Source organism: Pieris rapae, chromosome 15, assembly GCF_905147795.1.
Source record: "Pieris rapae chromosome 15, ilPieRapa1.1, whole genome shotgun sequence".
Classification (NCBI taxonomy): domain Eukaryota; kingdom Metazoa; phylum Arthropoda; class Insecta; order Lepidoptera; family Pieridae; genus Pieris; species Pieris rapae.
The window spans coordinates 5,784,495-5,798,866 of NC_059523.1; the positions used below are offsets into that span (position 1 = coordinate 5,784,495).

Below are 14,372 nucleotides of genomic sequence, written 5' to 3' on the forward strand. Positions count from 1 at the left end.
TACTTCTGAAGCAAAACTAGTTTTTCCAGGAATTTTTAATGACATATTTTCCTTCTCCTTTATTCTTCCCTTTTTTCCGTCCTTTATTTGTAACTCAATTGACACAATGTTAATGTCAAAATTTTACACAAAATTTAACTCATACTTGACAAGTCTGGTGCGTCACAGGTACAGGTGCAACGCCATCTTTCTTTGAGAAGCGTTCGGACTTAATATTTTAAATTAAATATAACAGAACTTAAACAAATAGGATTTAAAGTAGTATTAGACTGTCTAAAGTTAGTAATTCTTTTTTGGGAAAAGGGATAGTCTTCTTTAATAAAATCCCAGAGGCTCTTTTATCACTGCCTTTTATTAAATTTAAGAATTTAATTTAAAAGAAAAAATTCAGGAAAAGCTGTGTAAAAAGGCTTACTATAAAGTTAGTGATTATCTAGTTGATAAAAGGGCCTGGGACTAGTGCTTGGCAGGCTACTTCTAATTAATTTGCTATATTTGTTTTAAATATTGTAGAATTGTTTGATGATTTGCTTTTTTTAAAAAGAGTACCGAGAGTTTTTTACGCCGGCTTTTTTTCTCGGCCAACACCACTGTCTTCTTTGCCGATGAGTAGGGATGCCAACAGGCTCGAATTTAACGACGTGGAATAAGTGATACCATCATGATCCTATGTTCCAAAATAAACGTATTTTATTTTTATTTTCTTTTCATACGTAGTCAAATGTAATACAAATAAAATCCAGGCATGTCTTAATTTAAAAGTGTGTTTTTGGAGTCAGTCCCAGCTTCCGGGTGATTCTTTGGAAATAGTTGACCATCTCGAGTTAGTGTTTAGCGTTTAGAGCGTTCAGATGCCGAAACCCTCTCGGTATTTTGGCAAAACTTTGATCGTTCTTTATTCCGAAACAGGTTCTTAATCTTTATCAACCGAAAGTCCGTCCGGCCAGTGCTACCATATGTCATCTGGGTGACTTGTATACTATTCAGAGGCGAGCGAAATATAGAGGACGATTCCCTCGTTGAATCGAACTCTTAAGTCTTTATCGCCGTTTAAGTACCTGTTCTTCAGTTTTCTACTTCCGAGAATACTCCTTTGTGGTCCACAATTTGATTCCGACGTTTTCTTTCAAACTCCTCTCGTCTAGAAACACGCTGGAGTTTTAAACCTTTTGTTACATCACAAGTGCCGCACTACATGATGTTACTTGTAAACACAACAAAGGAATGAACTTACCCCCTTAAACCTTTCCTAAATAGTACAATATGGGTTCATTTATGCGGCGGCTACACAGTTGCATGTAGATCTAAGTGATTTTACACATAGATCTACATGCCTTGAAATTCGTGGTGCCATTATGATTGAACCATGATTTCGAGATTTATGTCAATAAATTGAATGTTTTTGTCGTTATGGAGTCGTCGGTAAGGAGTCGGTAATATAAACGTAGGAATATTGAAGAAAATCTTGCAAAAGATATATTATAGATGTATGCGTCTTATTAATAAATTTGTCGAATTAAAAAGGCCTTAAATATTTTTTACTTTATATAATATTAACTTGATTATTTAATAATATTTAAGAACAGTTACAATAAAATATTTTTTATATTTGTGATCGCAGATTTGATGCCAGGTATAGTTACTAGTCAATTGAATATGGTAATTAAAAAAATCGTGACCGTTATAAAATAAAAATTACATTTTTATTAAAACATCGTAAATTTACATTCATAAAATTATACCACTTTCAACTATATAAGCATAAACATTTTAGGAAAATACATCAGAGTGCTAATAACCAGCAAAATGAACGGAAAAGTATTTATTTTAACTCTTCTAGTACTATCATGTGTCATTGCGACAGTTTACAGTTCACGTAAGTAATAAACTAACAGACTATCAATACTATAGTGTACTCTGTCTACTGTTATAGTCAAATATCAAATTGCGTTTGTAGTTTAAATATTTACGGAACTTAGACTTATTTAATTGTTATTAAAAAATGTTCTAGCTTTGCGTTTTTGACTAAAAATATATGTTTTAAAATATAATTATAATAAATGTATAAAATATTAAATATAATAAATTTAAGCCAGCCATTTCCTTCGTTTGCAGCTGAACCTGGATCCGATGCTATTCGAGGTATGTGCTTATAACATATTAATATAGTACTTTACACAAAGCCTGTTCTAGTATAGTTGAAATAAGAAGCGAATAATAGCGCTGACTTTATAATTTGAATTGGCGAAATGATTCGTGAACACGTGTTGGACTACATGTTATGTTGTTTACCAATCACAATCAAACTGCCATACAATCGTCATTCCAATTTTTTGTATTTCTTTTATTTATTTTAATAACTAGTATCCCATCGTATAGTATATATACTATATATTATTATAGTAGTCAAAGTTCACTTTTGAAATATTATTATTGTTAATTATCCCGTATAAATTTAAGCGATTAAAAATATTTTTTTTCTAGTAAACCCATCCAACTCTGCCCAGAACTCCAACAATCAGGACACTGAGGGCTCACAAAAACAAAGCAAAAAGAGGGGCCTACACTTACCATTTCTACCATAAGTAGTAAGTTTCTACTTATCATTGCGTAACTAAACGTAACTAAACGTAACGCAATAGTCCAATTTTATTAAATGATTAAAATAAAACAATTTCATACGACATTATTAAACGACAAATTTATTCATTAAAACACGTATTTTGGATCATAATTGTTTAACATTACTAAGTAATAATTTATCCTGAAAGATGATTAGTATTGTAGTTTGCAACAAATTGTTCAATAAAATACAGGGTTTTGTTTCAGGTGGCTGCCATCTTGACAGTCCAGATTAGAAGTCGTTACTCACATACCTACTGTTGTAATCTAAAGAGTTCAACCTGAAATCTTGTACATACAAAATCGTATAAACAATCTTGATACTGTTTCTCCAAGCTTGCGTTAGGTTTGTGAGCCGACTTTACTTGAAGACAAACTTCATGTTATAAATAAAAAATATTAAAAAAGACATTGTTTTTATTTTTTGCGTCCTTAATGGTAATTCAACACTCATTTTTACATTCTCTTTACATCGTCCGTAGAATACTTTTGGACTACACAACAGATTTCAATGCGGTTTATCAATATACAACATTCTGTATTTATACGTAATTGGTTTATTTGGTATAAAATAGTGCCGTTCTCTGCAATTGTTTTCTTAAGATTTTTGTATTGATGTGAACTAAGACAGCATGGTAGACTTTGATACATTTGTTTTTTGATTACCGGTACCGTAGGAATATAGTTGATTTACATAATACCTAAAGAGTTTACATGCTCTAAGAACTATAAGCAAATTTTACTCAAAACTTTTGATTAATATTTATCAAACTTGCTACCAAAAACGTTTACTATGTTGCTAAATTACGCTTCCTGCACCCAGGAGTAGATGGTTCAAAATCTCAAGGACCAGAGTCCATAAAAAATATTTATATAATTTTCATCATACATGGATATCTATGATCTGCTGATACAAGAAGAACATTTCAGGCCTTGGTGTTAACTAGTTTGTCTAGACATTTAAGAGATCTAAAACAAACCGCGAAGTTCCCATCTCTGTATGACTGACTGAACTGAATATGACTTTTTTTAATTTAGTAACAAGTAAGAAAAATGCTCCTTATTTTATAATTGAAGCTTATTTATAATTAAATTATATTTTTTAAATTAAATTGTTAGAAACTATTACAATTGAATGTGTTGTTTTAATAAGACCTTATTCATCGAAATCAATAAGAAATGCTCTGTTGTGATCGGAAAGCTGGCAAAACTTTTAATGCTTCTTAAAAAAAACTAATTTTCTGGACTTACATGCCCATAATTCTTTCTTAAAAGTATCAGAAACTATAGAACTATTGTGTGTGCTACGAGAACCCTGTTTTTCTCGTGCTCTGCTCACACAGGCAAGATGGCGTCCCATCAGCCCCTATGACGTACCATTCTTGTAAATGTAAATTGTTTTAAATATTGTAGAATTGTTTGAAAATTAGCTTTTTTTTAAAAAGAATACCGAGAGTTTTTTACGCCGGCTTTTTCTCTCGGCAAACACCCTCTGTCTTCTTTGCTGATGAGTAGGGATGGCAACAGGCTCGAATTTAATGACGTGGAATAAGTGATACCATGATGATCTTATGATCCCAAATAGAGTAAACGTAAACAAACGTTTTGAAGAGTTAATCTCAAGATAATTCTAATAGCACTTCATTCTTTATACTATCAAATTGAGAGTGGCTCAAGGATATGTATACTGTATAGTATACATATATGAAGTGGGTAATTAGTATGACTTAGTATGTTCTATTGCCTAGAGCTGTAAGAAATAAAATAAAAAAATTGCGTGTACACACGTAAGAAGTGAAACTTATTTTCGAAAAATGATCTACTATTTGCAACTTTACAGAAATTGGTTAAATAAAGTTAAATTAGATAAAGTTTAATAAAAGGCTTTTATTATCAATACAAATTCTACAATTATTTCTACAAATATGGTAACACCATTTAAAATATTTAGAAGATGAAAAACGGCTTAATATAGAAAGCCTATACTTTTATTGTTATTCAAAGTAGGTAATCTCCGTTCTACTGAACACATCACTTAGAAAAGCAGTGGGCCCATTTTTCCTTAGGGGTCTCTTCTTTGTCATTTTCATACACTTTCACCGCATCTTCAGGCCTCGTAGAGAGAATACATCAAATTTAAAACCGCATATAATAAAATGCAATGTTGAAAGAATTTTTAAAATCGGTCCTGTACTTTTTGAGGTAATTCGTTAAAAAATTACTAACATACAAATCTTTCCTCTTTACAATATTATTATAGACAAGTATTTAATATATTTTAAAGTTTATGTATTTTAAAAAATTAGTATATAGATAAAAAATATTTTTTATCTATATAGTAATTTGTTAAATAAAAGTCTCAAATCAAGTAAATAACACTTTTATTACGTTTTTATTAAATTTTAAGTTGGAAAGTTAAAGGCATCCATTTTAACATAACATCTGAAACAGAAAAAATATAAGTAAGAATTTTACATCAATTTTCAGATACACTCTTTTATATTTGGCCCTAATTGGTATTTCGTTATAATATTAAAAACTTATTATTATAAACTATAGCAGACTACTACTAGATGGTATCATTTAAAATAAAGTAGGTACTCTGATATCTTTGTCTGTCAAATTGTTATCAGAAGAGATCACATACGTCACTTTTTCGGCAGCATTTATTTTTGGGGTTTCAAAAACTATCGCTATCACTTTCTTTAAGTACAGTGTACGTAAATACTGTAAGGTTACCAAATCCTGTTTTACTATTATCTACGTATTAAGTATAATGGTTTAGTAAATGTTCGCCGAAAATAAGTTCACGTTCGATTCCTTTGTATTATTACAAGGCTTTTAAAAAATCGCGTTAAAAAATATTTCAGTATGAATACTGAAAAGAAAATTAGGCTTGGCTATAAATTTTAATAATAGTCGATTATGATAGATAACTTATACATGCGTCGTTGCTTATGCGAGTTAAATGTTATACTAATTGAAAATATAGATACATTGCGCTGCAAAATAGTAATCTTAAAATTTGTTCTCTTCAAGCCTTTCCCCTCCACGGCACCTGATCCACCATATTTTCACTTATCATAATAATTTTAACTAGTTATAATTGACCAGTTTTGACCAGTTAAAATTCAAATTATATCACTGATTTTGCTATCATAAGGTTTTTTGATTGTCTTAATTTAAACATAAAAAATAAATTTTATATACGTCTACTTTTTTTCATTTTCTACAGATACAGATTTTAAATTCTTATCTAATACTGAATGGTGAAACAAGTCCAAACACTCCGTCCGATCCGACGTTAATTGTGTCCAATAAAATCGTCGTCATCATTTATTCGTAACGTTTTCACCTCCTAGACAATTCTTAGTACAAAAATGTGACTTACCCCGCCCAGGCATAAAAGAGAACCCAAACTGTTTTTTTGTCGTTGTGATGTACTTTGTTTGTCGCTATTCTCGGCATCGTTTATTGGTCTTACTAGTGAAAAACGGTTAGATTGTTTATTAAGGATAAGCTTAATTGTAATAATTATGTCATAAAAATTAATGTAGCAGATTCCAATAATAAGTAAATGAAATGAAATGAAATGAAATACGTTTATTTGGAACATAAAATCATCATGGTATCACTTATTATCTTTTAAAAAAAAGCCAATCATCAAACAATTCTACAATATTTAAAACAAATATAGCAAATTAATTAGAAGTAGCCTGCCCAGCACTAGCCCCAGACCCGTTTACCTACATAGATAATCACTAACTTTATAGTAAGCTTTATTACACAGCTTTTCTTTAATACATTTCTTAAGTTTAATAAAAGGCAGAGATAAAAGAGCCTCTGGGATTTTATTAAAGAAGAGTATCCCTTTTCCCAAAAAAGAATTACTAACTTTAGACAGTCTAGTACGGGGAAAGTAAGAGTAATTTGTAATCCCTGAAGTCGTAGGTTCAGCTGTGCACGAACTGTATATGCGAATCCAACTATAATCTAACTTATACTCGTTTTTCGTTCGGCAAAGGAAAATCGTGAGGAAACCGGAATGCCTCAAATTCAGAAACCTATGATGACGTGTCAGACAGAATGCAAATCACAACTTTTTTATGAAATAAAAAAAAAATTCTAAGAAGTGAAACCTGAGCCTCATATTGACGACTGCTGTAGCAATAGATCATTATTATTATTATTTACTTTTATTAAAGGGAATACCATAATTTAAAAATGCAGTGAGCTGCAGTTTTTGCAACTAACAAATTTTTATTATAGATTCAATGCGCTCTTGCCATTTTTAGTAACGTTCGACGTTTTTGTCTACCTTTAAGGGAGAAAGCTACGTATTAGAGATAAAAATGGTGACTTCCTAGATGGTTGTTGTGATGAAGTTTTAACGTCTATTTTGAGAGAAATTTTCAAAAAAGTGACCTTAACCAATTGCCCTTAATAAACGATTGTCATACATCAGATGTATTTATATTGACGAGTTTATTAGTTCTAGTGGTGCAAATCCACATTGAACCTGCAAACTTTTTTATATCTTCGGATTCGTACTACTAGAGAACTCTAAGATTTAAAGCCCTTTCCAAGAAAGATAACCTATAAATAGATAATTTTAAATTTGCCGATAGATAGATAGAGACTTAACATTATTTAGCATTAAACTTAAACAGCATTAGTCTTATTTTTTTTCATTTTTTTGTATTAATTGAATCTGCCATGTCTATATAATTTACGAAACGACTTAAAATATAGTACTTACCATTTATAATAGTGTCCTTTGCCAAAGCTAAAAAAAAACAAGTTAGAAAATTATCTTTATAAACTCATATGTATCTCATTAAGTTATAAATTACCTATTTGACACATAAACAAACAGGAAAGAACCAGAACACATAGCAGAACCTTATCCATCTTGCTTGTCTGTTAACAACTAATATGTTTAAGCGAATTTGTCACCTTTAATATAACTTAAAAACGTCTTATCACAAACGTGACAATATGAATAAAGACATAATATTTATATTTAATTAAGTGTTTATTACATTGTTTTATATTAATGTTTTTTTTTTTTTTTAATTTAATTTTCCCTCTGCTCCCCTGCCATAGTGTCCAGGGACTTTATATTTCACTGATATTATTTAACGCGTCGGGAATTACGCTTAAATTAATTATTAATTAATTATATTAATGTTTACACACGTGGAATACTTTCTGTAAACCAGTTAGAGATTTTTTACTTTGCTGACGAGTCAGAAGTCTGCGTTAAAGGAAATAAACAAACTGAAAAAAACAGTATCAAATGAAACGAAAGCTGTAAGACCTAATCCTTTATTTTAATCAAAACGTGTTTCTTAGGTTGAACTTAATACTTCTAATAGTCATGTATAACAGATACTAATAATGCGAAAACAAAACATAATTGTGGACCTCTATTGTAACATATTTCTAGAAACTTCATATATTGTCTAGTCAATTTGAATTTATGTAATTTTTTTTTAAATCCGGTTTTTATAACAATCGTTTACTATTTTCTACAGTACACATCAACTTGTTTAATCATAATTTAAATGATTGAAATAAATATTTTAGTCAAAAGCCCGCATTCCAATCACAAGGAATAACTTATGTATAATCCCTAATATATGTTTAGTTGATTTAAACTTCATACTAAATAACAATTTATAAGAGAAACATTTTTAAGCCTTGCCAAGTGGCAATAAAGATATTGCGTCCTCTAACGGCTGTAAAATACCTCCGCCATGACTCTGATCTTGCTTTGTTGATTGGTCGTCCGTGTTACTTGCTTTATTTACTGGTATGACTGGAATAAAATTAAATTCATATTATCAAGGAGATCCTATGATCTCGAGTCTGACTCAACCTCGGACGTTCACACTACACGTGAACTGATTGATTTTTCCTTCGCAGTCACTTAACTACTCGTTAGGTGAAGAGTTTGTTTACCATTTTCTGGTATGTCTCAAAACTATATATATCAGGCACACTTGCATATAAAGAAAATAATAACTATCTTGGGGTTTGGCATGGCCGGGTTTACTTGAATGGGTTTAAGTGCCGTAAATTATGGTTATATTGAGCAAGAATTATTTTTTGTATATTTATATGGATGTACTCACCATTTATGATTGTCTTATCATGAGCTGTGGAAATTAAAAATACATTATATTGAACTGAAACTTCTTTAGAATCGTTGTGATTTCAAACCGGATGCAACGGAAAAAGCGACAGTAAAAGAAGACAGAAACATAAATTTATAAGATTTAAAGATTTATATTATAGTTATAAATTAAAATTTATCATTAAAATATACTATTTTTAAAGAAAAGTTTAATACATTTAGATAGTGAAAAACGTCTAATTTACATATGATTTATTAGAAAAACTTTGTTTTTGAAGGTTTCACTCCTACCACGTGTGTAGGTGAAAAACACACATGTTTTTTTTTTACTTAAAATATGTTTTGGTTTCTAAAACTATATTATTAGCAGTATATTGTTCTATGAAATTATAAAAAAATAAACTTGCCAGTGGCGAATATGAAACACGATACCAAGAAGACGAAAACAAGTGCGGTGTTCTTCATGTTGAATTCGGAATGAAGATTTTTTTCCATACCATGCATTTTATTCAGAATCAACGAATTTTATAATCACGATTTTGTTATTTTAATGATTTTAAGTAATTTATTTCGCATAATTTGATTGCTTTCTCAAAAAAAGTTGATAACTATATATTTTTTTTGTAATATATATTTTATTCACTGATCACCAATTACATTTATGTAATGTACTAGTACTTTTCGTTTTTTGGTTATATTAAAGTTGTGATGATTTAAACTCTATAATTATCTAAACTGTTAGTTTGTTTTACAATATTGCTTTCATATTTAAGTACCTACACAGTTGTGAAACCTATAATATAAAGCAGAAAGGTATATTTCCTTGGTGGAATTTTAAAATAAAAAAAAATCAAATACGGATTCTGTGTATATTAATTTATTAAACGACAACATTTTACAAGTCCCGATAATTTATAAACAATGACTAATATGAATATTTATGTGAAAAAATAGAAGATTATGTTTATTTTATCATATTAATTTTGGAATAAAATCCTTTCGTTGCTATAACAGCTACGATTGATCCTTTGATAGATTCTCCTTGCTTAAGAGATATGTTTGCGATGGTTGCGGCGTCGTCTCTGCGTGCACATTGACGTCTACATTAATTTGCGGAGGAACACTGGTTGTTGAAGTAGTTTCTTCATGTGGTAACATTTTTGATAGTCCTGGGAGATGGGGAAAGGCTGCAAAATTTTAAAATACAGTAATTATAGCTTACAATACGAGATTTTTGGAACATAGCTGAATGTTAAAAGACCAGCCTTCTGAAATCTGTTGTTATCGTCAATACTTTTAAACATAATAAACCCAATGAAATCTACTAAACGACTGTTCGGTTGCCCAAAATATTGCATTATATTTCTTGTTAAATTTTGTTTAATTAGAAGTGTGAATTTACCCATTCTGGATCCGCAGAAAATAATAAAGTTGATCAAACATAACCTGGCTACCAATTTCGTGAACATTTTAACGATTGAAATACAACAATAATTATGATTGTGATATAAAAACCTTTCGTTATTTATATACCTGAAATGATCATAAACCATAAAAAATTATAGTGAATTCATGGGTTTCGAGTATTTAAATAAATATTGTTTTGCACAACATAGTAATTTATAATCTAGAATAATTTTGTAATAGCTTTCAATAGTATTAATTCTCATATTGTAATACTAGTAATTCGATTAGATTTGCACCGCTAAAGTTTAAATATTAATTATTAATTACTTCTATTAGACAAAAACAAATAAAACCCAATAGGTACATAAAATATTTTATGAACCCATATAAATCATATAAATGTATTTACCTAAAATATCTAAATAGAACAATAAACTAAAAATAAAATAGTCTTATTAAATATATATATAATATAATATAGTATAGCGTAATATAATACATATAATATAATGTATAAATATAAAAAGTAATTAATATAAACCTGTTATATCAGGCTATGCCATCAATGCCACATCTAGTAATAAGTCCAATCCTAAACCTATGTTTTTGTTTCGAGTCTGTTGTGTCTACCTGCATTTTTGTTATTGTATTTGTTTTTGAATTTTTGTATAGGTACCTTCTGTGCGTTCTAGTAATAATTATTTAGTCTCTTGTAATGTTTTTTTCTCAGTAAGCGAATTTTTTTTTATTCCTATGAGAAATAAAGTTATTCTAACCGTTAATTTGGTTCATCTTCACAACTAGATTAAATAACGTAGTTAAGGTATATTAAATTCTTTGGTTTTTGATACAAGTAAATATTGAGATTGAAAGATATTAAGTTCTCTATGGCATCATTGCTCAAGGGGGGGTCTACATTCTATTGAAAAAAAATAATTAAATATATTCATTAAAATTAAATAATAAATTAAATTAAAATTATAATAAACACAAACTACATATAAGTAGAAAATATTCGTAAAAATAGCGCGCTATGTAGATATTAACAGAATTTTAGTGTGACGGAGCTGAGTAACTTTTTGGCTTTTTCGTGGGTCACGATATAAAAATGGTTGAGAAACGATGGTCTATTGTAACTTACTACTTAGCTTAGTAATATTGCTTAGTATTGCAATTTATACTATTCCTTTACTCCGTTAATATCACTGACGTATAGTTTATATTAAAACATTCTTCCTGAAGTTGTTACAGAGCAGTGTTGGCTTAGAGACTCGATTGTTGGAATGGGGTTCGTGAAGTCATGCTTTCGGATGCACTAACATACAAGCGTACTGTGAAGTAAACTATCGTAACCGCGTTTTAGGCAGTACACGAACTTCCCTAAGAAAAATCATATTAAAATTTTATTAAAAATTCAAACAAGACAGATACAGATAAATCTAAGGCCTAAACTGGAGTTTATTGCCCTACTGTTTTGTTTTGCCTTTATTTACAATGTGGCAGAGGCAGATACATTTCATGGAGCTTTTGACCATAGACGATAAATGTCGTCAGCTGATACCTATTCTCGGATTTTAGGTCCGTAATATGGCTTCTTCACGATGCTTTTCCCTAACGTCTACGTGCGAGCAAGTATTTTCTTGCTCATATAGAAAAAATAATCTACTGGTGGACATCCCGACCATAATCTTATCTTGTTTTCAGTTAAGTTGGGCTTGCATTATTGTGAGGCATTTAATTTAATTATAAGTATCAAAATCCAATAGTGTAACTGTAAACCTTCACTATTGTGTCGTAATAGAATTAAAAAAAAACATCAGTGGCTTTTTAACCTTTTTAGGTCTGGGCCTCAGTCTGTTTTATGATTAATATTCGGCAAGTAAGTCATCAGTCTTCTGAGCCTGACTAGACTTTTTGGGTCTAAGGCCAACCGGTTTTATCACGTGGTTTTCCTTATCAATGTTAAACGCGAACGTAGAAACGAAGTCCATTGTTGCACAGCCGGGGATTGAAACTACGACCTCAGGAATGATAGTCGCACGCTGAAGCCACTCGGCCAACACAGCTCATAACAGAGTAAAGGCATTTTATTTAGCATTCTATGCTTCTACTGGAGTTGTATGTTCCGGAGAAACAATATGTTAGGCTAAAGCCATACGATGCAGTAACGGTTCAATGCGATGCGGCGCAATATTTCGAGCTATAGGGTGCCACACGCGCGTTGCGTATTATTTTACCCCTATTACTATTATATGGTAAAATACCCCTATATATATATATATAGGGGTATTTTACCCCTCCCCGCCTCGTCTCGCAGGTCACAAGTTCAGCGCGCTTGAGGTGCGACGCCGCGCGTTGGCGCAACGCGTCGTGTGATGTAGTATAGTAATTTGTATGTAGGATGACTTTGCGGCACCGCTCCGGCGCCACACCGCACAGTTACCGCATCGTGTGGCCGCGCTCTTAGGCATAAAAGATCACTTTACGCCCACCTAGTCTAGTCTTTTCTCGTAAGTCTACCTAAATCATTGTGTGCATAATTTTTACAATACTCTATAGTAAACTTAAGCAATAATATACTAGGGAGTAGTAGGGCGACTTTCAGCCACAAGTTTTCGTTTAATACGAAATCATACGATAAAGAGAAATTAGCGGCGTTAGCCTGACACGAAAAAACCGAAAGGATAAAAATTATCAACAAAACAGCTGATACAATCTAAGTTTGCAGCGATACGAAAATCTTATTGTTTAGGTAATCAATTTACAATCAGCAATTTTAATTTTATACATATAAATACAAATCGTGTTTCGGTAATATTTTTTATTGTTCATATGAGTTATTTTATAGTGCTCGTAAAAATAAATTACTATCACGATAGAGAAAGTTCGATTTAATGTTGTCTTAAAAATATGCTGACGTTTGGCTTTTATTCAAACTGGCACTTCATTATGTTGAGGGCCCACTGTATTAATAATAATACAGGGTTATTTTATTCCGATATAATTATTTAGATTTCATATGTTTTTATTATTTACCTACTTACAGCTAAATGTTAGTTCCTTATTATGGATACCTCTTGGGTAAAGGCCGCCTCCAACCCTTTTCAGACTATTTTCTTTGCTAATAATCTAAAAATAATCTAAAAATAAAATAATCAGAATATAAGCTGTATTATCAATATTCAATTGATATACTCGTCGTAAGATTTAAAAATGGAACCCAACATATTTTGACTTTTAGCTTTTATTAAATAATTACACGACTTTATAATTTTTAAAATTTAAATTGTAGTTTTCCTACTCGCTACTTGATGGCACCGTGGATGTGTTGTGCATTGTACTCTTATTTTATGAAATAACGATTTTTTGTTGATGAACCAGCCATAATCATTTAATTGATGAATAATTTCAGTTAAGCATAAGTTTTGATAACGTCGGTTAGTTTTGTTTCAATAGAGTTTTAAACTCATAACCATACTTCTGAAGGATTATTCTTAACATTACAACAAAGAAGAATTATGTCCCAATTGTAGTAGTTTCGTTTGTTAAGCCCCTCATTTAAATAAATTAAAATGCACTTAGTACTTTTAAACGCGACCCGCGCACGTATTTGCATTTTTAAGTTTAGCCCTCAACATGTCAAAGGAATTTTGTGAAAATGAAAGTAAATTTATAGGAACCTTGTTGCAGCAGTGGGAATCAGTCAGAATTATTAGTCCAGACAGAGTAAGCTATCTTAAATCTTTTGCTCAGTTTTTAAGAATAGATTACCTAGTTTAGTTTAGTTAACACCGATAAGTCAGCATTTCACGTTCTTAATCTTTATCTGATCGCCAACTCTTAAAAAAGTACATTGTTTCGTTCCATTTTTCGTCATCGTTTCTTAAAGTAGGGCGCATAGAAAAATAAATGGGGAAGTTGAGTAGTTTATTTATCCATATCGATACACGATTTAAATAACTTCACTCGATAGAAAAAAAATCCAAACATAGCCAAATTCTGACACTTTTAATTCATTTATGAAGAAAATATTGTAAATTGTATATAGAACATGATTTTGAAATTTACACGATATTTTTTATCGCAAACCAAGTAATCCATTTCAGAAAAAAATATGAAATTTCGTTAATTTAATGTTTTACATTAATAATTGTTATAACGGGCCGACGCCCTCAGTGCTCCAGCCCTCAACTGCATCTCGCAG

At 30.6% G+C, this 14,372-nt stretch overlaps 3 long non-coding RNA genes across 3 annotated transcripts; 1 reads left to right on the forward strand and 2 right to left on the reverse strand.

Moving 5' to 3' along the window:
- Nucleotides 1–1,735: 1,735 nt before the first annotated feature.
- Nucleotides 1,736–2,873, forward strand: LOC111000003. Its single transcript, XR_002600407.2, has 4 exons — nucleotides 1,736–1,876; nucleotides 2,116–2,142; nucleotides 2,485–2,588; nucleotides 2,830–2,873. It is a non-coding gene; the product is annotated as an uncharacterized LOC111000003 (long non-coding RNA).
- A 2,113-nt stretch (nucleotides 2,874–4,986) lies between these two features.
- LOC123689793 lies at nucleotides 4,987–7,636 on the reverse strand. Its single transcript, XR_006750680.1, has 4 exons — nucleotides 7,476–7,636; nucleotides 7,382–7,408; nucleotides 6,014–6,105; nucleotides 4,987–5,064 (listed from the first exon to the last, which is right to left on the reverse strand). It is a non-coding gene; the product is annotated as an uncharacterized LOC123689793 (long non-coding RNA).
- Nucleotides 7,637–9,622: 1,986 nt separating this feature from the next.
- LOC123689805 lies at nucleotides 9,623–10,335 on the reverse strand. Its single transcript, XR_006750688.1, has 2 exons — nucleotides 10,164–10,335; nucleotides 9,623–9,948 (listed from the first exon to the last, which is right to left on the reverse strand). It is a non-coding gene; the product is annotated as an uncharacterized LOC123689805 (long non-coding RNA).
- Between the last annotated feature and the right edge of the window lie 4,037 nt (nucleotides 10,336–14,372).